This window comes from Triticum aestivum, chromosome 4A (assembly GCF_018294505.1).
Source record: "Triticum aestivum cultivar Chinese Spring chromosome 4A, IWGSC CS RefSeq v2.1, whole genome shotgun sequence".
NCBI classification, from domain to species: Eukaryota; Viridiplantae; Streptophyta; class Magnoliopsida; order Poales; family Poaceae; genus Triticum; species Triticum aestivum.
Window position 1 is genome coordinate 286,173,976 of NC_057803.1, and position 23,817 is coordinate 286,197,792.

Genomic DNA, 23,817 nt, shown 5'->3' on the forward strand with positions numbered 1-23,817 from the left:
GCGCAAATGGTCCCGGGCCAGAGTAAGGCAACACCCGTGGGGATACCGTGTGTGAGGCCACAAAGTGATATGAGGTGTTACCGGCTAGATCGATGTGACTTGGTATCGGGGTCCCGACATTCATGAAGTAGGCGATCTCCTTGCCCTTACAAACTCCTTGGTTCAACTCAACAATCTTGATGGAGGCTCCCAAGTGACACCTAACCAATCTAGGAGACACCACTCTCCAAAAGGTAATAGATGGTGTGTTGATGATGAACTCCTTGCTCTTGTGCTTCAAATGATAGTCTCCCCAACACTCAACTCCCTCTCATAGATTTGGATATGGTGGAAAGATGATTTGAGTGGAAAGGAACTTGGGGAAGGCTAGAGATCAAGATTCTTGTGGTTGGAATGGAATGTCTTGGTCTGAACACATGAGTAGGTGGTTCTCTCTCAGAAAATGAGTGCTGGAAGTGTAGGCACGTTCTGATGGCTTTCCCCACAAATGGAGGATGGGTGGAGGGGTATATATAGCCTCCACACAAAATCTAGTCATTACACACAATTCACCAAACTCGATGGGACCGAATCGAGAAACTCGGTCAGACCGATATGGTTTAAAATGTGAACGTTAGAGTTTTCAGTGGGACCGATATGATCAACTCGGTGGGACCGATGTGCTAGGGTTAGGGTAACACCTCAACTCGGTTTGACCGATTACACAAACTCGATGAGACCGATTTTGGTAATAAGCAAAACAAAGAGTTGGCAAGCAAACTCGATGGGACTTGCATATCTCGGTGAGACCGAGATAATTGCACTAGGCAACAAAGAGTTTGCAAGCCCATCTCGGTGAGACCGAGATCCCATCGGTGAGACCGAATTGATTAGGGTTTCTGGCAGTGGCTATGTCAAGTGAACTCAGTGGCGTCGGATAGATCAAATCGGTGGGGCCGAGTTTGACTTTAGGTTTGGGACATATGTGGAAATGATAAAGTGGTTGAGGGCTTTGGAGCATATCACTAAGCACTTTGAGCAAGCAAGCCATTAAGCAACACCTCATCCCCTTTTATTAGTATTGGTTTTTGTTATGGACTCAGTGTGATCTTGGATCACTAAAATGAAAATGTAGAGTCTTGAGCTGTTTCCAATCTTTGTCCTTGGCTACTTTTAGGGTTCCACATCCTCTTGTCCATGCCACGCCTTTGTTGAACTTTCTGAAATATAATAGATAAAAGTATTAGTCCAACAAGAGATATGTTGACATTAATTACCAAAATCACTCAGGGCGTACTTGTGTTTTAAATCTCCCCTTTTTGGGAATTGATGACAACATGCATCAAAGTTTTAGATAAAGATACGAAGACTAACAAGTAAAGCCTCGAAAAGACATGTAACATGCATAGGCTCCCCCTACATGTATGCAATCATGTGAATATGGAATATAATAGCATGTGAATGCATAGCCATGACAGAGCAAGCAATGAGTTACATGTATCTTGGCTATATGCATGAGAGCAAATGATGTGAATATAGGAAATGTACCTCCATGTTCATGATTTATTCTTGCAAACAATATGCACAGTAGCAAGAAATCAGCATGCACATGGATGTGATGCATATACTTACCTTGTGGTCTTGAGGTAGCTTTGGAAGAGATGAACCTGAGTAAACAAGGTTAGATAACACATGAACACCTATTGGACAAAGCAATTTGAGAAACCACAAGAGTACCAAGATTGGGATGACATGTAGAGAGTGAGTACTAGGTACTCTATTTGATATAGACTTGTCCCCAAAGAGTAAAGATATGCAATGAATTTGAAGATTTCGTTACCGTAGTTGCCTTTCTCCCCCTGAATCTGATATTGGATAATGGGAGAAGATAGGGAAAAGAAAATTAGAGCAAAACAAACATAACAAACTTAACACATGCTAACATGTCTTTCCTCTCTTGAAGACATGTATCTTCTCTCCTCTATGGATAATAAGCATCTAGAGAAGCTTAAGGTGTGTGTTCTCTCTCGTGTGATAAGCTTTGATGTGCTCTCTCTCCCCCTTTGACATCAATTTCCAAGAAGGGATCTTCTGGAGCATGAGTCAAGTAGGTTTGGTCCTTGAGTCACATTACAAAGCAAAATGTAATATAAGATGCTGGTAGAGGGCAAGAATCATTGAGTGGAGCTGGAACAAATATGCAGGATACAAATGACAAAGTGTTCTCTCAATGGTGAAATCGGTAACGCCGAGTCTTTCTCTTCGGTGGCACCGAGTTGTTTCGGTTTAGCTGAAAGAAAGAAACCGGTAAGGCCGAATTGAACTCAGAGAGAAACCAATTGTCATCTCAGCTCACTAGGCAAATAAGATCTCTCACAAAGATTCGCAAGGAATTAACTAAAGGATTTACAATGAATTGGATGCTAGGAATGCAGAACAAAACAGAGAAAGGAAAAGAAATCTAGGTGATCTGTAACTATAAGCCGTAGAAACTAGAAAACAAGCAAACTATGCATCAAAAACAGAACAGTCTGTAGTAATATGTAACTACCGAATACTTCTGTCACTCCATAAATTCTAAAAAATTAGGACAACCTGAAAATTTTGTTTATTAATATTCTGCAATAAGAATCAGTATTTTATCACGCTTCTGTTAAAAATAAGAATTGTTTTCCTGAGCGCAAAAGTTTCTGTTTTTCTTCAAGATGAAGTCAACTATTACGTAAGCCATCCCAAAGGCTTTGCTTGGCACTTTATTGAAACAAAAGCTATAAAACATGATTTACTACAGTAGCATAATCATGTGAACATGCAAAAATAGTAGGTATAAATGTTGGGTTGTCTCCCAACAAGCGCTTTTCTTTAATGCATTTTAGCTAGGCATGATGATGTCAATGATGCTCACATAGAAGATAAGAATTGAAGCATAATGGGAGCATCATGAAGCATATGACTAGCACATTTAAGTCTAACCCACTTCCTATGCATAGTGATTTTGTGAGCAAACAATTTATGGGAGCAATAATAAACTTGCATAGGAAGGCAAAACAAGCATAACTTCAAAACTTTCAACACATAGAGAGGAAACTTGATATTATTGCAATATGTAGAAGCATAAGGTCCTCACTCATACTAATTTTCAGTAGCATCATGAATGAGTTCAACAATATAACCATCACATAAAGCATTCTCTTCATGATTCCTAAGCCTAGAAATTTTATTACTCTCCACATAAGCAAAAAAATTCTCATTCATGGTAGTGGGAGCAAACTCAACAAAATAACTATCATGTGAGGCATAATCCAATTGAAAATTAAAATCAAGATGACAAGTTCCATGGTTATCATTATTCTTTATAGCATACATGTCATCAGAATAATCATCATAGATAGCAACTTTGTCCTCATAATCAATTGGAACCTCTTCCAAAATAGTGAATTGATCACTAAATAAAGTCATGACCTCTCCTATTCCACATTCATAAATATCACAATAAGATTCAACACCCTCCAAAATAGTGAGATCATTACTTCCTAAAGTTCACACTCTTCCAAACCCACTTTCATCAATATAATCATCATAAACAGGAGGCATGCTATCATCATAATAAATTTGTTCATTAAAACTTGGGGGACTAAAAATATCATCTTCATCAAACATAACATCCCCAAGCTTGTGGCTTTGCATATCATTAGCATCATGGATATTCAAGGAATTCATACTAACAACATTGCAATCATGATCATCACTCAAATATTTAGTGTTAAACATTTTATAGGCTTCTTCTTCTAACACTTGAGCACAATTTTCCTTTCCATCATTTTCGTGAAAGACATTAAAAAGATGAAGCATATGAGGCAAAGTCAATTCCATTTTTTGTCGTTTTCTTTTATAGACGAAACTAGTGATAAAACAAGAAACTAAAAGATTCAATGGCAAGATCTAAAGATATACCTTCAAGCCCTAACCTCCCCGGCAATGACGCCAGAAAAGAGCTTGATGTCTACTATGCAACCTTCTTCTTGTAGACTCGTGTTGGGCCTCCAAGCGCGGAGTTTTGTAGGACAGTAGCAATTTTCCCTCAAGTGAATGACCTGAGGTTTATCAATCTGTGGGAGGCGTAGGATGAAGATGGTCTCTCTCAGACAACCCTGCAACCAAATAACAAAGAGTCTGTTGTGTCCCCAACACACCCGATACAAGCGTAAATTGTATAGGTGCACTAGTTTGGTGAAGATATGGTGATACAACTGCAATATGGATAGTAGATATAGGCTTTTGTAATCTGAAAATATAAAAACAACAAGGTAATAAGTGGTAAAAGTGAGCGAAAAAGGTATTGCAATGCTTGGAAACAAGGCCTAGGGTTCATACTTTCACTAGTGCAAGTTCTCTCAACAATGATAACATAATTGGATCATATAAAAATCCCTCAACATGCAACAAAGAGCCACTCCAAAGTCACTAATAGCGGAGAACAAACGAAGAGATTATTGTAGGGTATGAAACCACCTCAAAATTATTCTTTTTGATCGATCTATTGGGCTATTCCTATAAGTGTCACAAATAGCCCTAGAGTTCATACTAAAATAACACCTTAAGATACACATCAACCAAAACCCTAATGTCACCTAGATACTCCAATGTCACCACAAGTATCCGCGGGTTTGATTATACGATATGCATCACACAATCTCAGATTCATCTATTCAAACCAACACAAAGAACTTCAAAGAGTGCCCCAGAGTTTATACCGGAGAGTCAAGACAAAAACATGTGCCAACCCCTATGCATAAGTTCACAAGGTCATAGAACCCGCAAGTTGATCACCAAAACATACATCAAGTAGATCACGTGAATATCCCATTGTCACCACAGATAAGCACATGCAAGACATACATCAAGTGTTCTCAAATCCTTAAAGACTCAATCCGATAAGATAACTTAAAAGGGAAAACTCAATCCATTAAAAGAAGGTAGAGGGGGAGAAACATCATAAGTTCCAACTATAATAGCAAAGCTCGTGGTACATCAAGATCGTGCCAAATCAAAAACACGAGAGAAAGAGATCAAACACATAGCTACTGGTACATACCCTCAGCCCCGAGGGTGAAGTACTCCTCCTCGTCATAGAGAGCACTGGGATGGTGAAGATGGCCACCGGTGATGATTTTCCCCTCCGGCAGGGTGCCGGAACAGGGTCCTGATTTGTTTTTGGTGGCTACAGATGCTTGTGGCAGTGGAACTCCCGATCTAGGTTTATTTCTGGGGGGTTCTATATTTATAGGAATTTTTGGTGTCAAGAACAAGTTAGGGGGTCCACGAGGCGACGACAAGGATGGAGGGCGCGCCCTCCACCCTTGTGGAGGCCTCGTGGCTCTTCTGGCCCAACTCTTTTGCTTCGGGGGCTTCTTCTGGTCCATAAAAAATCACCATAAATTTTCAGCTCAATTGGACTCCATTTGATATTCCTTTTGTGCAAAACTCAAAAACAAGGAAAAACCAAAAACTGGCACAGGGCTCTAGGTTAATAGGTTCGTCCCAAAAATCATATAAAATAGCATATAAATGCATATAAAACATCCAAGATTGATAATATAATAGCATGGAACAATCAAAAATTATAGATACGTTGGAGACGTATCAAACATATATTGATCGCATGCTAGCAAGATGGGCAACATATTTGAAGAGGTTTAACTATCTCATTGTGCATAAATTTTGAACAACTAACCGAGTGGTCGATGCTTTGAGTCTTCATGCATGCCTCTTGACTTCTTTTGAAGCTGAATTTCCGGGCATGGATCAAATAAAGGAGCTTTATGAGGATGATGAATAGTTTGGCCATGTTTGGGTAAAGCACACAAGGGGCCAACCATTACGTGATGACTATTTGATGCAAGATGGCTATCTCTTCAAAAATGATCGTTTGTGCATTCCAAGAAGTTCACTATGTGACAAGCTGGTTAGAGAGCTTCATTCAAGTGATCTCAGTGACCATGTTGGATAGGACAAGGCTATCACTAACCTGGAAGCTCGTTACTTCTGGCCGCAACTAAAGAGAGATGCTGGAAAGTTTGTTCAGCCGTGCCCTATATGTCAAACTTGCAAAGGTGTAACGCCCTCGATGCGGCTATATCTCCTACGTATCGAAGCAAGACTTAGAGGCATAACCACATTGAAAGCAATGTCGCAAGTGAGGTAATCTTCACACAACCCATGCAATACAATAAGGGGAAAAGATACGTAGTTGGCTTACAATCGCCACTTCACACAAATACAAGAATAAAGAATTACATCAATCAGATACAACCAAGGTCCGACTACGGAACCAAAATAAAAGAAGAACCCCAAATGCGACAAGGTCCCCGACCGACCCCAACTGGGCTCCACTACTGATCAACTAGAATGGAACAACACAAATAACAAGATCTTCATCGAGCTCCTCCTTGAGCTTGGTTGCGTCATCTGCGTGGACTCATCGGCACCTGCAAGCTGGTTTTGGAAGTATCTGTGAGTCACGGGGACTCAGCAATCTCACACCCCGCGATCAAGACTATTTAAGCTTATAGGAAGGGTAAAAGGTATGAGGTGGAGCTGCAGCAAGCGACTAGCATATATGGTGGCTAACATACGCAAATGAGAGCGAGAAGAGAAGGCAAAGCACGTGCGAGAAATCTATGATCAAGAAGTGATCCTAGAACAACCTACGTCAAGCATTACAACAACACCGTGTTCACTTCCCGGACTCCTCCGAGAAGAGACCATCACGGTTACACACGCGGTTGATGTATTTTAATTAAGGTCAACTTCAGGTTTTCTACAACTGGACGTTAACAAATTCCCATCTGCCCATAACCGCGGGCACGGCTTTCGAAAGTTCAAATCCCTGTAGGGGTGTCCCAACTTAGCCCATGAAAAGCTCTCATGGTCAACGAAGGATATACCTTCTCCCGAGACATTCCGATCAGACTCGGTATCCCGGTTCTACAAGACAACTTCAACAAGTTAAAATAAATCCAGCAACACCGCCCGAATGTGCCGACAAATCCCGATAGGAGCTGCACATATCTCGTTCTCAGGGCACACTCAGATGAGCAGTCCGTACAACTAAAACCAAACCTCGAGTTTCCCCAAGGGGGCGCTGCACAGGGCTCTAGTTTGGACCAACACTCAGAGGAGCACTGCCCGGGGGGGTTAAAATAATGATGACCCTTTAGTCTGCAGAACCCAAGGGAAAGAAAAGGCTAGGTGGCGAATGGTAAAACCAATGTTGGGCATTGCTGGAAGAGTTTTATTCAAGGCGAACTGTCAAGGGGTTCCCATTATAGCCCAACCGCGTAAGGAACGCAAAATCCGGGAACATAACACCGATATGACGGAAACTAGGGCGGCAAGAGTGGAACAAAACACCAGGCATAAGGCCGAGCCTTCCACCCTTTACCAAGTATATAGATGCATTAATTAAATAAGATATATTGTGATATCCCAACAAGTAAACATGTTCCAACAAGGAACAACATCTCCATGTTCCAACAAGGAACAAACTTCAAACTTCACCTGCAACTAACAACGCTATAAGAGGGACTGAGCAAAGCGGTAACATAGCCAAACAATGGTTTGCTAGGACAAGGTGGGTTAGAGGCTTGGCTTAACAATATGGGAGGCATGATAAGCAAGTTGTAGGTATCGCAGCATAGGCATAGCAAAAGAGCGAGCAACTAGCAAGCAAAGATAGAAGTGATTTCGAGGGTATGATCATCTTGCCTGAAATCCCGCAAAGAAGAAGAACGAGTCCATGAAGAAGATAAACGGACGTAGACGAATGGGTCCTCACAAACACGATGTTACCGGAACCAACCCGAAGAAGCAACACCGGAAAGAAGCACACAACATAGTAAACAAACCACACAAGAACATGGTATGATATGCGGGATGCGGTATGCGATGCATATGCATGATTTGCAAAGAAATGATTGAACCTGGCCTCGACTGGGAAAGCCAAGAGTGTCACTGGAAAGGTGAGATGATTTCGGTTGAAATCGATATAAAGATCACCGGAATCGGATGCACGGTTTGGAAATGGCAAGCAAAACAAATATGACACCGGTCTGCGATAAATAGCAAGTAGTCATCTAAATGCATCAAGTTAAACATGCTACAGCACTCAAACATGGCAACAAAATACATGGCGGGGATCCATTCATGATGCTTGACAAAATATGAACACTGAGCTACGGCCAATTCATCCATTAACAGGTTCAAACAAGCATGGCAAAAGAGCAATTGGTAAACAGGTCTCAGACGGTGAAATTAACACAAGCCTGGAATTTTAGATCAGGTAGCACACTTTGAAGCAATAAAACTATATGCTACAGGAACTTAGCATGGCAAAGCAAGGCATGGCATGGAGCTACTCAAAGAGCTTAACAAAAGTCCCTTAGTGACCTTGAGCCAAAAGGGATCAGATAATACAATTGCAAGCATGTGAACATGGCAAAAACATAATTAGATCTCAAACTTGGTGAAAAACTGGAGCATGCAAATATGATAGCAAGTAGGCATGTTTACGAGCTCGATGCACTCACTACAGAGCAAGTCATGACAATCTAAGCATACACCCATCAAGAACATATGTTATATAATCTAGACATGGCAAGAACAACAACATAGCATGCATGGATCAACAACAACATCCTCGGCAAAATCGCTAACAAGTAGACAATCTGCCAGGACTCACGAAATAGCAAAAGTAGAGCTCGATTGACTCAAGCTAGGTTGCTCCATAATTGCAAACAAGGACATGGATGGATAGAGCACCACAATATTAACAAATCATCCTTACTGATCATCCTCAAAAGAGTCATAGATCACTAGGAAACAACATGAACATATGGCATATTGATAAAAACAGCTCAAGGACTTAGTGGAATTCTAAGTCCCTGAAATCAGCATTAACGAATGCACCACTTTGCAAGCTTGTGCTAGTCACCACACATATCACAAAAATACATGGATAGCACCTCTGGAAAGATGGCATGGCATATAACAAAACACATGTAGAGCTCAAGAGCATATCATGCACACATTAATCATGGCAAAAATGACAAATAGCTATTTGGTGCAGCAGATCTGACAATTAACTCAAATAGCACTCTTCCAACAGCATTTCGGGCATCAAGATGAGCTCAAATGAAAATGATGCAATGAGATGAAATGATGTACTCTCTGAGGCGAACATTTTGATATGCTATACGCGCGAAACGGAGCTATGGATGCAAAGTTACGACATGATGAACATGGGCATCTAAAACTGGAAATCTCAGGGACTTAATAGAAATCACAGACACGAGCGTAAGATACTAAAATGTGCACAGAGCGGGTTTTAGTGGTTTGGCTCACCATGGGCTTCGGCCCGGTTAGGAGGAGGAGGCGGAACGGGCCGGCCAACGGGGAGAAGCTGGGCTGCTGGGCCGGTCATTGCCCTGGCCGGGGCGAGGCCGACGCGGGGCCCACGACCGGTGTCGTGGTTTTGTCACGGCAGATGTCCTAGAGAAAGGACTTAGTCGTGGAGCCATCGCTATGGGTTAGCTTGAAGGGGTTAAAGCGGACACAAGGACGCAAGAGAGTTTATACTAGTTCGGCCCCTTCAATGAAGGTAAAAGCCTACGTCTAGTTGTGATGGAATTGATGGGTGTTTCGATGACTAGGGAGCAAATAAGCTTCGCCTATGTCTCGAGTTGTTGTCCCTCCTTGAACCGCCGCCGGGTCGTTCCCTTATATACATGGGGACGCCCGTCGGTTTACAGAGTCCCGATACCGGCTCATAGATGTGTCTGGTTCGGTCTCCACTATTCCTAACTTATAACACAAGTTACATACCGACGCCGGTTTATAGCTATAGGCCTTAAACCGATTATGGGCCTTTAGCCCTCATCTGCCCTCATGGGATTTTATCACACTCAACTACTGATGAAGTTAACCCGGCTTGTCCTGGCTGGTTTACGCCCAGTAGTAATATCCCCAACATTAGGCCCCAAATTGATTTGAACAGGTTCATGTCAATCCTTAGCAAAAATCTTCATGTTCAACATCTTCTTGTATTTTGTTGAACCGACGTGATGTCATCTTCTCTGCTCGCGGTAGACCGGTGTGACGTCACTGGTTATAAAGAACCTTATCATGTTAACAAGCCTGGGACAATTAAGGCCGCGGCTTTGTTTCCAAACTCGCGGCTCCTTGATTCTCGCGCCTGACATATCCCTTTCTTTATAAATAGGACCGAAGGGTCATTTCCTTTCTCTTTCCCTCCGACCCCTTCTGCTTCATCTTCCTCGCGTCGCCCAGCTTCGGAGCTCCGCCGCCACCGTCGACCTCTGCATCAACCTTGGCCGCTGCATCAACCTGAGCACACCAGAGCATCGCGGCGACCTTCCGCTTCTTCCTCAGCTCCGGTAAATCTTCTTTCCTTTCCCCCGCAGATCTGTTCTAGGGTTTCCTCGTTCGTCGAAGTTCATCGAGACTCTGGCGCTGTTCTTCCTTTGTTTCTTCTTTAGCCCATGAATAAAACTTCAAACCTGATGTATTCTCCATAATGGCTTATCTTCTGTTACCAAAGCAAACCTTTATGCGCATGAAACACTGATCTGGTCCCTTGTGAATTGCTTTGAGATCAACCTTTTAGGTCTAAATCCTTTTATTTTCCTGTCTTATGGTAGATCCAAAATTTCACTGCGACCTTATGAAATCTGTTTTTACCTTCCTTAGTCATTCTTGCCTTAGATCTGTATCCTCTTTACCACATAGGTGGTTCACCTTTGAAAAAGCAATCTATCATATATCATTAGTCCCCTTGTTGAACCGCCGGGATGCGGTTGCTCCATAAACTCCGGTTTAGATAGATCTGCTTCCGGTTTAAAATTGCACATATCAATGTACTTTGTAGATTTCATCATGGCCAAGCAAGTGTATGAGTGCAATTGGGTCCCTTCTCGCGTCACAAAGGATCAACTGGACGATTTAGTCCTGGTTGGCGCCTTGGGCAGCAAAGACACCGTCCATTGGAGGGCTCCTGGCAAAGAATGCCCCCCCCCACACACCTCGAGAAGGAGAGGTTGTTGTTTTCATAGACCACTTAGCCCGGGGGTTTAAATCGCCCGGTTCTAAATTCTACCGGGATGTTCTATCTGATTTCCAACTCCATCCGCAAGACACTGGCCCCAACTCTGTTACAAATATGTGCCACTTCCAAGTGCTCTGTGAGGTGTTCTTTCAAGAGGATCCCACAGTGGAATTATTCAGAGATCTTTTCCATCTAAACCGCCGTACTGAGTTTACTGATGGCTCTAATACAGAGTTGGGTGGCATGGCGATTCAAAAAAGGAAAGAGGTCACATACCCTCACACCAAGCTGCACAGTCACCCCAAGGAGTGGAATCAGACATGGTTCTACTGCAAAGACACCTCCCCTGCTGGTGAGAATCCCTTGCCTGACTTTTGTCCGGAGCGGCTCAGCAATACCCATCCTTTTTCTCAACGATTGACTGCCCAGGAGAGAAGCAAATATGCTCCTCAGCTGTCAAAGCTCAGGGCCTTTATGGCCAACGGTTTAACAGGGGTTGACCTTGCTCGCTGTTGGATATCATGGAGCATACTGCCCCTTAGTCAGTGCTCCGGTTTGATGTGCGAATATACTGATAGTGTGGATGACCCACTGCGACATTCAAGACTCCAGCTCTCCGGTGAAGAAATCACAAAGGCTGTGCGTAAGATACTGAATGAACCGGAGCACATCTGCGCTAGAACCGGCCTGCTTCCCTTCTGTGCCACCAACAAACCGCCAGTTGTAAGACTTTGATTTTTCTCTTTGCTGAATCTGTTATTGATATGTCTGGTCATTGTTTTTACTATCAGTGTCTGCATAACCAGGGCGATGATCCGTTTTGGAGCAAAAAGCTGCCGCAGGAGAAACCAGAGAAAACAGATAAACCGGAGAGAGCCACCCGGCAAAAAACTAAAGCTGTGAAGAAGACTGCCCACCGGAAAAGAACCACTGCATCTTCTAATCCGGCCCCTGATGACGAGGTGGATAATCCGGACTTTGAGGTAGAGCTTGACTCACTTGGTTTATTTTTCACGCATCTTATTGATGATGATATTTGTCAGGATGATGCCAAAGCCAGCCATGCGGATGTTGCAGAGGTAATTATTCTCTCTTCCGATTCAGAAACTTTGCCTTCACAAAAAATCCGTCAGGCAAACCGGAAAGTTAAATTTTTCTCATCCTCTTGCTTATTTGGATCCTAAACTTCTTATGAAGACTCAACAACACGAAGCTCGCCGCACCACCCGGCACAGCGGCCAGGTAGTTACCTCCGCCGGTTTACCGAACAGTCCGGTTCAGAAACGTCATTCCGAGGTCTCTAATTCTCTTGTCAGTGCTTGTCCTAAAGCGGGCTACTTTCGTCAACCTCTTAATCCGTCTGACTCCGATTATCAGGTTATTTCCCACTCATCTTCTGGCGAATCGTCGGCTTCTCAGCTCCCACCGCTCAAAACGGTGCTTGGGTAAGCTATATTTATTGTGATGTTTGTAGTATATTGCCTTAGAACATATGCTGTATTTAGTTTTGTTATTCTTCTCAGGGCCAAACCTAGGCCGAGCAAGAAGGCCCGCCTGGATAAAGCGGCCGAAGAAGATGCCATTCTTGAACCAGGCACCACACCCAATCTTGAAGTGGATATTCCTGAGGATATTCCCAATGATCCACCGTATCCAGATGATGATCTTACTGCTGAGGAAATACCTACTGATACCTCAGGTCCTATCCATCAGCCCACAGGTTCCCTCCGGGTTGAAAGCTCCACCGGTCCGGCAAAACCTACTGACAAGCCAATAGCTCCAGTGCAAACCGGCAGTACCAATGATGATGAAGTTGTCATTACTGGCACTGGCCATACTGAGCCAAGCAATCCTGTCGCTTTATCCAAACATTATGCCAAGGAAGAATTAGCTGCTTTTGGCAAAGGAAAGTGGAATGCTGATCTGACGGCTTACGCTGCTCTGAACACCCAAGATATCCATTCCGGCTATCTGAACCGGCTGTATACCAGCCGTGACTATGAAGCCGGTCTGGTTAACATGATGAAGGATAAATATGAGGTAACTTCCATATGCTCCTTCCTGCTTGTATGCTTTCATTCTTGCTGACTCTCCTAGCCCCTAAGGGCCGATTTGAAATATTCTTTCAAATCGGGACTTAATAATATGAATCTTCATGCTTTGAAATTTGCTGATGTAGTCCCCAAGGGCCGGTTCAACTTAGCGTAGTTAAACCGGTACTTTAAGTAATTGAAACTGCCGCATCAGAATACATATGATCAAATAGCCATTATCCCCCAAGTGCCAAGTTGAATACTTGTATTGAGCTTGGGACTTTGTAAACAATTGAAAGATGAAGATCGAATATGCATTAGCCCCCAAGTGCCAAGTTGAATACTTGTATTGAGCTTGGGACTTTGTAAACAATTGAAAGATGAAGATCGAATATGCATTAGCCCCCAAGTGCTAAGCGCATAACTTGTTATGTGGTTGGTACTTGAATCCTTCTACCAGTTTGTTGAAACATATATCTGTATGCCTGCAGGCGGAGCTGAAGGCGAAAGAAAGCCAAGTCATCGATCTGCGAGAAAACCTGAAAACCCAACAGGCTGAAACCTCCAAGGCAAAAGAGGAATTGGCCAGTGCCTTAAGCGCCATGGAACAACTTAAGGAGAACTTCAAGAAGAAACGGGCGGATTGGGCCACTGAAAAGTCCGCTTTGATCAAACGAGCAGAGGATGCCGAGGCTGCACTAAAACCAGTGACAGATGAATTGACCAGCATAAAGCGGCACGTTCATGCCATGACCACTACTATCTTTGGTAAGCCAGCTTGCCTTCTGAATTGGTTCTGCCTTCTTACAGAGTCGCCGGTTTATTAACCTTTTATGGTATTTCAGGGACACGCATTGGTCACTTGGAGTCAGATGTGCGAAAGAAATTGAAAGCCGCCTATACCTTGGTTGAACAATTGTATACTGGTGCCCAGCGGATCATCTGTACCGCATCTCATAACAAACTGGCGCCCACTTTGATTCAAGATACTTTGATGAAACTGTCAGTGCTTCCTGCCCGGATTGAAGAGCTGAAGAAATCTGCTGCTCGAACTGGTGGAATCAATGCTTTAATCCGGGCAAAAGCCTGGGTGCCGGATTTTGATCCTATTGAAGCAGCTCAGGGTTATCCCAGTTTGAAGGAAGACGGGTCAGAATTTGGTGAAGCGAATCTGCGAGCCATAAACCAGGAGGTACGTCTGATAGCTTGTCAACTAGCCGAGGAAGCAGATTTGTCTCATTATCAAGCCCAATATGATAGCCAGAACAAGCGAATAGCTGCACCAATCCATGAATCGGAAAACCTGATCCCTCCAATCCGTAAGCATACTTACGCTCCCGATATTGACCCGTCTTTGCTAATCCATGACGAAGCTGTTTTTCAAGCATTGATGGGAACCGACTAGACAACTATGGATTTCCAGCCACTGGGTAGAGAAATGGAAGCTGAAGCGGCGCAGGATGACCCACAACCATCAGGCCAGGCTGGTGGCCAAGCTTAAACCGGAAGCCGGTTTTAAAACTGTCTCTCCTTTGTGAAAAACAATTATGTTATTATGGGCACCATGTCGCCTTGTAATAGGCTAGCTGATACCTTTGATGTTGATATGCCTTCGCGCATAACTTGTTCTTCCTGTGGTAATGAACTTTCCAAAATACTTTCTGAAGTAAGAAATTCGTTAAGTGCCACTGCGGTTGTACCGTCAGGCGGAATATGATGTTTGTATATATAAAGTCAAAACATCCAAAATAAAATTTTAAGTATATGATCAAAAAAATTGAGATACATAATACCTGCCACCATTGAGTGTGAAGTTGGCTTGGCCAACCTTGAAGCGGAGCTTTTGCAAACCCACACTGTTGGAGAAAATAACAACTCCTGTATATGTATATGACACTGGTTACCATGTAAACCGTGTCGGGTTATAATGAACACCGTGTTACTCCATAAGAGGATGTTAACAACAAGGATCAAACCGGACAAATAGTCTCCGGATTGACGTGAACTGTGTGTTCCGTCAATTGATTGGTTAAAAAACTTTGTCGGTTTAAAGAACACAATAAAAAGCAAAAAAAACCTTCAAAGAAAAGTATGAAGCAAAAGCAACGACAAAAACGTTTGCCAAAAAAGATTTATTTAAGCTGATCAAATGGCGTAAGCATGGCCAAACACGACCAAGCTCCCGTTAGGTGTAACTGTGGTTCTAGTTAGCCAGGTCCCCAAGTGATTCTTGTGGCATTTATGCCGACCAAATGGCGTGGTCATGGTTCGGGTTCGACCAAGCCCCCAAGTGATTCTGTGGCCTTAGGCCGATCAAGAGGCATGACTGGTTCAGACATGACCAAGTCCCCAAGTGATCTGGTGGCTTTCGCCTATCAAGAGGCATGGTATTGGTTCAGACACGACCAATCCTCCAAGTGATATAACATGATGCTTTTAGCAAAGCGAACTCAAGGGGTAAACCAGAGGCCGCTTTAGAGCAACTCCGTGTAACCTCACATGATGTAAAAGAACAGATACCCCGCTTTAGCTGAGGTTCCAGTTTATTATACTTAATCATAATATATACATTGTATGTACATAAGTATAGCCAATGGCTCGGGTATAGTAAGGCCGAAGATGAGCTATATTCCATGGCCTGTTAGTCTCTTCCTCTGATGTACGTGAGTCCTTATGCTCTCGAATATCGATCAGATAGTACGACCCGTTGTGTAGATTCTTGCTGACCACGAAAGGCCCCTCCCAAGGTGGGGATAGCTTATGCATATCAGTCTGATCTTGGATGAGCCGAAGCACCAAATCTCCTTCCTGGAAGGCTTTGGTTCTGACTTGGCGACTGTGATAACGACGAAGATCCTGCTGGTAAATCGCCGACCGGGCGGCTGCGATGTCATGCTCTTCATCCAACCGGTCCAAAGCATCTTGCCGTGCTGTCTCATTGTCCGCTTCAACATAAGTCGTGACACGAGGTGAGTCATGATGGATATCGCTGGGGAGAACCGCCTCCGCTCCATAAACCATGAAGAACGGTGTGTATCTTGTTGATCTGTTGGGTGTTGTATTGATGCTCCATAACACGGATGGTAATTCTTCTACCCAACAACCCGGCTTTCTCTGCAAAGGAACCATGAGCCGGGGCTTGATGCCTCTCAAGATCTCTTGATTAGCTCTTTCTGCTTGACCATTGGACTATGGATGTGCCACTGATGAAACGTCGAGCCGGATGTGCTCCCGTTCGCAGAACTCCTTCATAGCACCTTTGGATAAATTGGTACCATTATCTGTGATAATACTGTGCGGAAAGCCAAACCGGAAAATCACCTTTTTGATGAACTGAACCGCCGTGGCCGCATCACACTTGCTAACAGGTTCTGCCTCCACCCACTTTGTAAACTTGTCCACCGCCACTAGGAGGTGGGTCTTCTTATCTTTGGACCTTTTGAAAGGCCCAACCATATCCAGCCCCCAAGTCGCAAATGGCCAAGTAATTGGAATCATCCTTAGTTCTTGAGCCGGTACATGAGCACATCTTGAAAACCTTTGGCAACCATCACATCGTCTGACCAGATCCTTCGCATCAGCATGAGCAGTTAACCAATAGAAACCATGGCGAAACGCTTTAGCCACCAGAGACTTTGAACTGGCGTGGTGACCACAATCTCCTTCGTGGATCTCCCGCAAAATTTCACGGCCTTCTTCAGGAGACACGCAACATTGAAAAGCTCCTGATACACTGCAATGATGCAACTCACCGTTGATGACAGCCATGGACTTGGATCACCGGATTATCTGCCGGGCCAGAATCTCATCTTCTGGCAACTCGCCCCGGTTCTTGTACGCTAGATAAGGAAGCGTCCAATCCAGAATAACATGAAGAACTGCCACCAATTGAGCCTCCGGATCAGGAATGGCCAAATCCTCTTCACCAGGGATCTTCACCGATGGGTTGTGCAGCACATCCAGAAAAACATTGGGTGGGACCGGTTTGCGCTGAGAGCCCAGCCGGCTTAAAGCGTCCGCCGCTTCATTTTTCCGCCGGTCCACGTGCTCCACCTGATAGCCTCTGAAATAACCTGCAACAATATCCACCTCATGACGATATGCTGCCATGAGTGGGTCCTTGGAGTCCCAAGTGCCAGACACTTGCTGAGCCACAAGGTCCGAATCACCGAAGCACTTAACTCGACTTAGATTCATCTCCTTAGCCATCCGAAGACCATGGAGCAAGGCTTCATACTCAGCTGCATTGTTAGTACAAGGGAACATTAAACGGAGAACATAACAAAACTTATCACCTCGTGGGGAAGTTAATACGACTCCAGCCCCCGAGCCTTCCAACTGCCTGGATCCGTCAAAATGGATGGTCCAATACGTATGATCCGGCTTTCTTCAAGTGCTTGCATTTCCGTCCAATCATTGATGAAATCAACAAGTGCTTGAGACTTAATCGCTGTCCGAGGCACATATTTCAAACTGTACGGCCCCAGCTCTATAGCCCACTTTGCAATCCGGCCAGTTGCTTCCCGGTTCTGGATGATATCTCCCAAAGGAGCAGAACTGACCACCGTAATTGGGTGCCCTTGGAAGTATTGCTTAAGCTTCCGGCTTTCCATAAAAACTCCGTACACCAGCTTCTGCCAATGCGGATACCTTTGCTTGGACTCAATGAGTACCTCGCTGATATAATAGACCGGACGTTGAACCGGATGCTCCTTACCTGCCTCCTTTCGTTCCACCACAATAGCCACGCTGACCGCACGAGCATTAGCAGCAACATATAGCAGTAACGGCTCCTTGTCAATGGGAGCGGCGAGCACAGGCGGATTGGCCAATTGCTGCTTTAAGTCCTCAAATGCTTCATCAGCAGCAGAACTCCAGACGAACTGATCCGTCTTCTTCAACATCTGATACAAAGGGATCGCCTTCTCACCAAGGCGGCTGATAAACCGGCTTAACGCGGCAATCCGGCCTGCCAGGCGTTGAACATCATTGATACACTTCGGTTTAGCCAGGGAGGTGATGGCTGTGATCTTCTCCGGATTAGCCTCAATTCCCCTGTTGGACACCAGAAAACCCAATAACTTGCCCGCCGGTACACCAAAGACACACTTGTCCGGATTAAGCATCACCTTGTACGTCCTTAGGTTATCAAAGGTTTCCTTCAAATCATCAACCAGAGTCTCCTTCTCCCTGGATTTAACCATGATATCATCCATGTAAGCATGTACATTACGGCCATTCTGCTTGTGAAGACAATTTTGTACACACCGTTGATAAGTTGCCTGGGCACTTTTGAGCCCAAAGGGCATAGACACATAGCAGAAGGCTCCAAAGGGAGTTATGAATGCCGTCTTCTCCTGGTCCTTAACTGCCATTTTGATCTGATGATAGCCAGAATATGCATCCAAAAAACTTAAACGCTCACAACCCGCCGTAGCATCAATGATTTGATCAATACGGGGGAGGGCAAAAGGATCTGCTGGACAAGCTTTATTAAGATCTGTGTAATCCACACACCTACGCCAGGTGCCGTTTTTCTTAAGGACTAGCACCGGATTGGCAAGCCACTCAGGGTGAAAAACTTCAACAATAAAACCAGCTGCTAAGAGCCTGGCTACCTCTTCTCCAATCGCCTTGCGTCTTTCTTCGTTAAACCGGCGGAGGAACTGTTTCACCGGTTTGTATTTAGGATCCACATTAAGTGTGTGCTCAGCGAGTTGCCTCGGTACACCTGGCATGTCAGAGGGCTTCCATGCAAAAATGTCCCGATTCTCACGGATGAACTCCATGAGCGCGCTTTCCTATTTCGGATCCAAGTTGGCACTAATGCTGAACTGCTTGGACGAATCGCCAGGTACGAAGTCAACAAGCTTAGTTTCTGCTGCCGATTTGAACTTCAGGGCCGGATCATGCTCCGTAGTTGGCTTCTTCAACAGAGTCATGTCTGCCGGATCAACATTATCTTTATAGTACTTCAACTCCTCGGTGGCACAAACCGACTCTGCATAAGCCGCATCTCCTTCCTCGCATTCCAAAGCGATTTTGAGGCTTCCGTGAACCGTTATTGTCCCCTTTTGACCCGGCATCTTGAGCTGCAAATACACATAACAGGGCCGAGCCATAAACTTGGCGCATGCCGGACGCCCAAACAGGACATGATATGGACTTTGGATTTTCACCACTTCAAACGTTAATGTCTCCGACCTGGAATCATGATCATCCCCAAAGGCCACTTCAAGAGCTATCTTACCAACGGGATATGCTGATCTGCCAGGCACTACACCGTGGAATACTGTATTGGACGGTTTGAGATTCTTATCTGTAAGTCCCATACGACGGAAGGTCTCATAGTATAGGATGTTAATGCTGCTCCGTCCATCCATGAGCACCTTGGTGAACTTATAACCTCCCACCTAAGGCGCCACCACCAGAGCCAACTGACCCAGATTATCGACCTGGAGTGGGTGATCCTCTCTGCTCCATATCATTGGCTGTTCAGACCAACGTAGATAACAGGGTGTGGCCGGTTCAACAGAGTTGACTGCCCGCCTCTGAACCTCCCGGTCTCGCTTGTCCAAGCTAGTGGTAAAGACATGGTACTGCCCATTACTCAACTGCTTTGGGTTACTTTGGTAACCTGACTGTCGGAGTAAATAACCATGGGTAGCCTAGCCGGCTCCCCCTGGCCCTTCTGAAAAATTACGAGCCGATTCGGCCCTCAAGAATCCAAGACACAGGGCCGCCCTCCCCTTGCTAGCTGTCTCCAGGCCGGCTATCGGAAGGCGGCCCGACTTCAGCCCTCATGAAGAAAAGCCGCGGGAGGGCCGGCTCCGAGAAGCCGGCCACGAGAAGGACGACTCCAAGAAGCCGGCTCTCATAAAGCGGTCAAGATCGTACCCTCGAAAAGTCTGCATCCACATAATGGCGATGTGACGGGGCATGGCTACAGTGAAGTCTGCCACCCCCGAATCCCAGAGCACGCCTGGCACAGTGCGCCGTACGGGTGGCCATGACCCGTCCGGCGCAGCACTGTTGCCACGTTGACCCTGATGTCATCCACGACGGGCTACCAGTACGGCCCACGGGCGGTGGGCCCCTTCGGGCAGAGAGACACACGAAGGCGGCCAGACCTCCCCCAGTCGGCCCAAGATAGAGTCGGCTCCCCACAGCCGGCTTGCCACCTCCCTCGAAGAAGACGCCCCATTAAGGAGACAAGACGCGGTGGGGCTACAGTGATCGCCCACCGGGCGGCAGCACTGTAGCCACGCCCACTTCGGCGAAGCCCTCGCCACCAAGATTGAGCAACAGTAATGTAACACCCTCGATGTGACTATAGCTCCCACGTGTCGAGGCACGACTTAGAGACATAATCGCATTGAAGGCATATGTCGCAAGTTAGGCAATCTTCACAACATCCCATGTAATATAAATAATAAAGGGGAGATAACATAGTTGGCTTACACTCGCCACGTCAATCAAGTACATAAATAACATTACATCATCCAAACACTCATGGCCCGACTACGGCGCCAAAATAAAAGAGAACCCAACATGTGACACGGTCCCAATCACCCCCAACTAGGCGCCACTACTGATCATCGGGAAAGGAAACATAGTAACGTTGAGAGTCTTCGTCGAACTCCCACTTGAGCTCATACGCGTCTGCTGGAGTGGAATCATCAGGCCCTGCATCTGGTGTAATAGTAATCTGTGAGCCACAGGGACTCAGCAATCTCGCACCCTCGCGATCAAGACTATTTAAGCTTAAAGGTATGACAGGGTAAAAATATGTGGAGTTGCAGCAAGCGACTAGCAATTATGGTGGCTAACTTATTTGCAAAAGAGAGCGAGAAGAGGAGGCAAAGCGTGAGCGAGAAACTAGAGAACAACCTGCGCAAACATTACTCCAACACCGTGTCCACTTCCCGGACTCCGCTGAGAAGAGGCCATCACGGTAACACACTCAGTTGATTCATTTTAATTAAGTTAAGGTTCAAGTTATCTACAACTGGACATTAACAAATTCCCATCTGCCCATAACCGCGGGCACGGCTTTCAAAAGTTCAATCCCTGCAGGGGAGTCCCAACTTAGCCCATGACAAGCTCTCACGGTCAACGAAGGAATAGACCTCCTCCCAAGACGTTTCGATCAGACTCGGTATCGCGGTAATTCAAGACACTTCGACGGGTTAAAACAAGACCAGCAACACCGCCCGAATATGCCGACAAATCCCGATAGGAGCTGCACATATCTCGTTCTCAGGGCACACTCAGATGAGACATCCTACGAGTAAAACCAACCCTCAAGTTGCCCTGAGGTGGCCCCGCAGTCTACTCGGTCGGACCAACACTCAGAGGAGCACTGGCCCGGGGGGGTTTAAATAAGATGACCCTCGGGCTCTGGAAACCCAAGGGAAAAAGAGGCTAGGTGGCAAATGGTAAGACCAATGTTGGGCATTGCTGGAAAAGCTTTAATCAAGGCGAAATATCAAGGGGTTCCCATTATAACCCAACCGCGTAAGGAACGCAAAATCCGGGAACATAACACCGATATGACGGAAACTAGGGTGGTAAGAGTGGAACAAAACACTAGGGGAGAGGCCGAGCCTTCCACCCTTTACCAAGTATATAGATGCATTAAGATAACCAGATAATATAATGATACCCCAACAAGTAAATAAATGTTCCAACAAGGAACGGCCTCCAATCTTCACCTGCAAGTAGCAACGCTATAAGAGGGGGCTGAGCAAAGCGGTAACATAGCCAATCAACGGTTCGCTAGGACATGGTGGGTTAGAGGTTTAACATGGCAATTTGGGAGGCTTGAAAGCAAATGGTAGGCATGGTAGCATTGGCATAGCAAAAGAGCGAGCAAACTAGCATAGCAAAGATAGTAGTGATTTCGAGGGTACGATCATCTTGCCTGCACAGTTGTCAGAGTTGACTGGATCCTTGAAAGCAAACTCAACGGGCTCCTCATTAGCGAACTCGTCTCCCAGCTCTACCCAAATAAGACAAACAAGCAACAAGGATATAATCAACCACGTGCAAGGATCAAGCAATATGATGCAATGATGATACGTTATGCGGGATGCGATGCGGGATGCAAAATGCAAGATATGACAGGAAATGCATGAACCTGGCCTCAAATTGGAAATACAAGTGTGCCACTGGAAAGATGAGATGAAATCTCTTGAAAACGATATAAAGAACGCCAGAATCGGAGTTACGGTTTGGAAATGGCAAGCGATTCAAAAATGACACCAGTCTGCGATTTACAGCAAGTAGGCATCTAAATGCAATGATATGAACATGCTACAGCAACCAAACATGACAACAAAATACATGGCAGGGATGCATTCAAGATGCTTAGAAAAATTCTAGCACTGAGCTACGGCCAATTCATCCATTAACAGGTTCAAACAAACATGGCAAAAATGCAAATGGCAAACAGATCTCAGACTTAGTGAAATTAACACTTGTCTGGAATTTCAGACCGGGTAGCCCTCTTCGGAGCAACAAAACTACATGCTACAGGACCTGAACATGGCAAAGTAAAGCATGGCATGGAGCTACTCAAAGATCTTAACAAAAGTCCCTTAGTGACCTTGAGCCAAAAGGGATCAGAAGATACAATTGCAAGCATGTGAACATAGCAAAAACATAATCAGTTTCCAGACTTAGTGAAAACTGACACATGCTGAAACATAACTCAAGTAGGCATGTTTACGAGCTCGATGCACTCACTACGATGCAAGTCATGGCAAGACAAGCATACACCCAACAAGAAGGCACAAAATGCAAGCTATACATGGCAAGAACAATAGCATAGCATACACGGATCAACTACAACATCATCGGCAAAATCGCAAACAAGTTGACAATCTGCCCAGATTCACAAAGTAGCAAAAGTAGAGCTCGATTGACTCAAGCTAGGGCGCTCCATAATTGCAAACAAAGGCATGGATGGATAGAGCACTACAATATTGACAAACCATCCTTACTGATCATCCTCAAAAGAGGCACGGATCACTAGGAAACAACATGAACATATGGCACCATGAGATAAACAGCTCAAGGACTTAGTGGAATTGCTAAGTCCCTGAAAACAGAATTAGCAAGTGCACCACTTTGCAAGCTTGCACAAGTCACCACACACTTCACAAAAATACATGGGTTGCACCTCTGGAAATATGACAAAATCCTTAACAAAACATATGTAGAGCATCAGGGCATAGCATGCACACATTAATCATGGCAAAAATGACAAAAAGCTAAATGGAGGAGCAGATCTGACAATTAACTCAAGTAGCCCTCTTATAACAGTATTTAGGGCATCAAGATGAACTCAAATGAAAATAATGCAATGGAATGAAATGATGTACTCTCTGAGATGAACATTTTGATATGCTATATGCATGAATCGGAGCTACGGATGCAAAGTTACGAGGTCTCGAACAGGAGCACTTGGATCTGCAATTTCGGGACTTAGGAAAAATTCAACCTCCGGATTAGGGTTTGACCCGGCGCGGAAATCGAGGAGCTCGCCGGATCTGCACTGTTCGCCGGAGTTGGAGGGGGTCGCCGGACTTGGAGATTCCGGCGGAGGAGGGGGCGGCGGCTGCCGGAGCTGGGGCCGGCCGGAGCGGCGCGAGGAGGCGCGGCGAGGGGCGGCCGGATCCG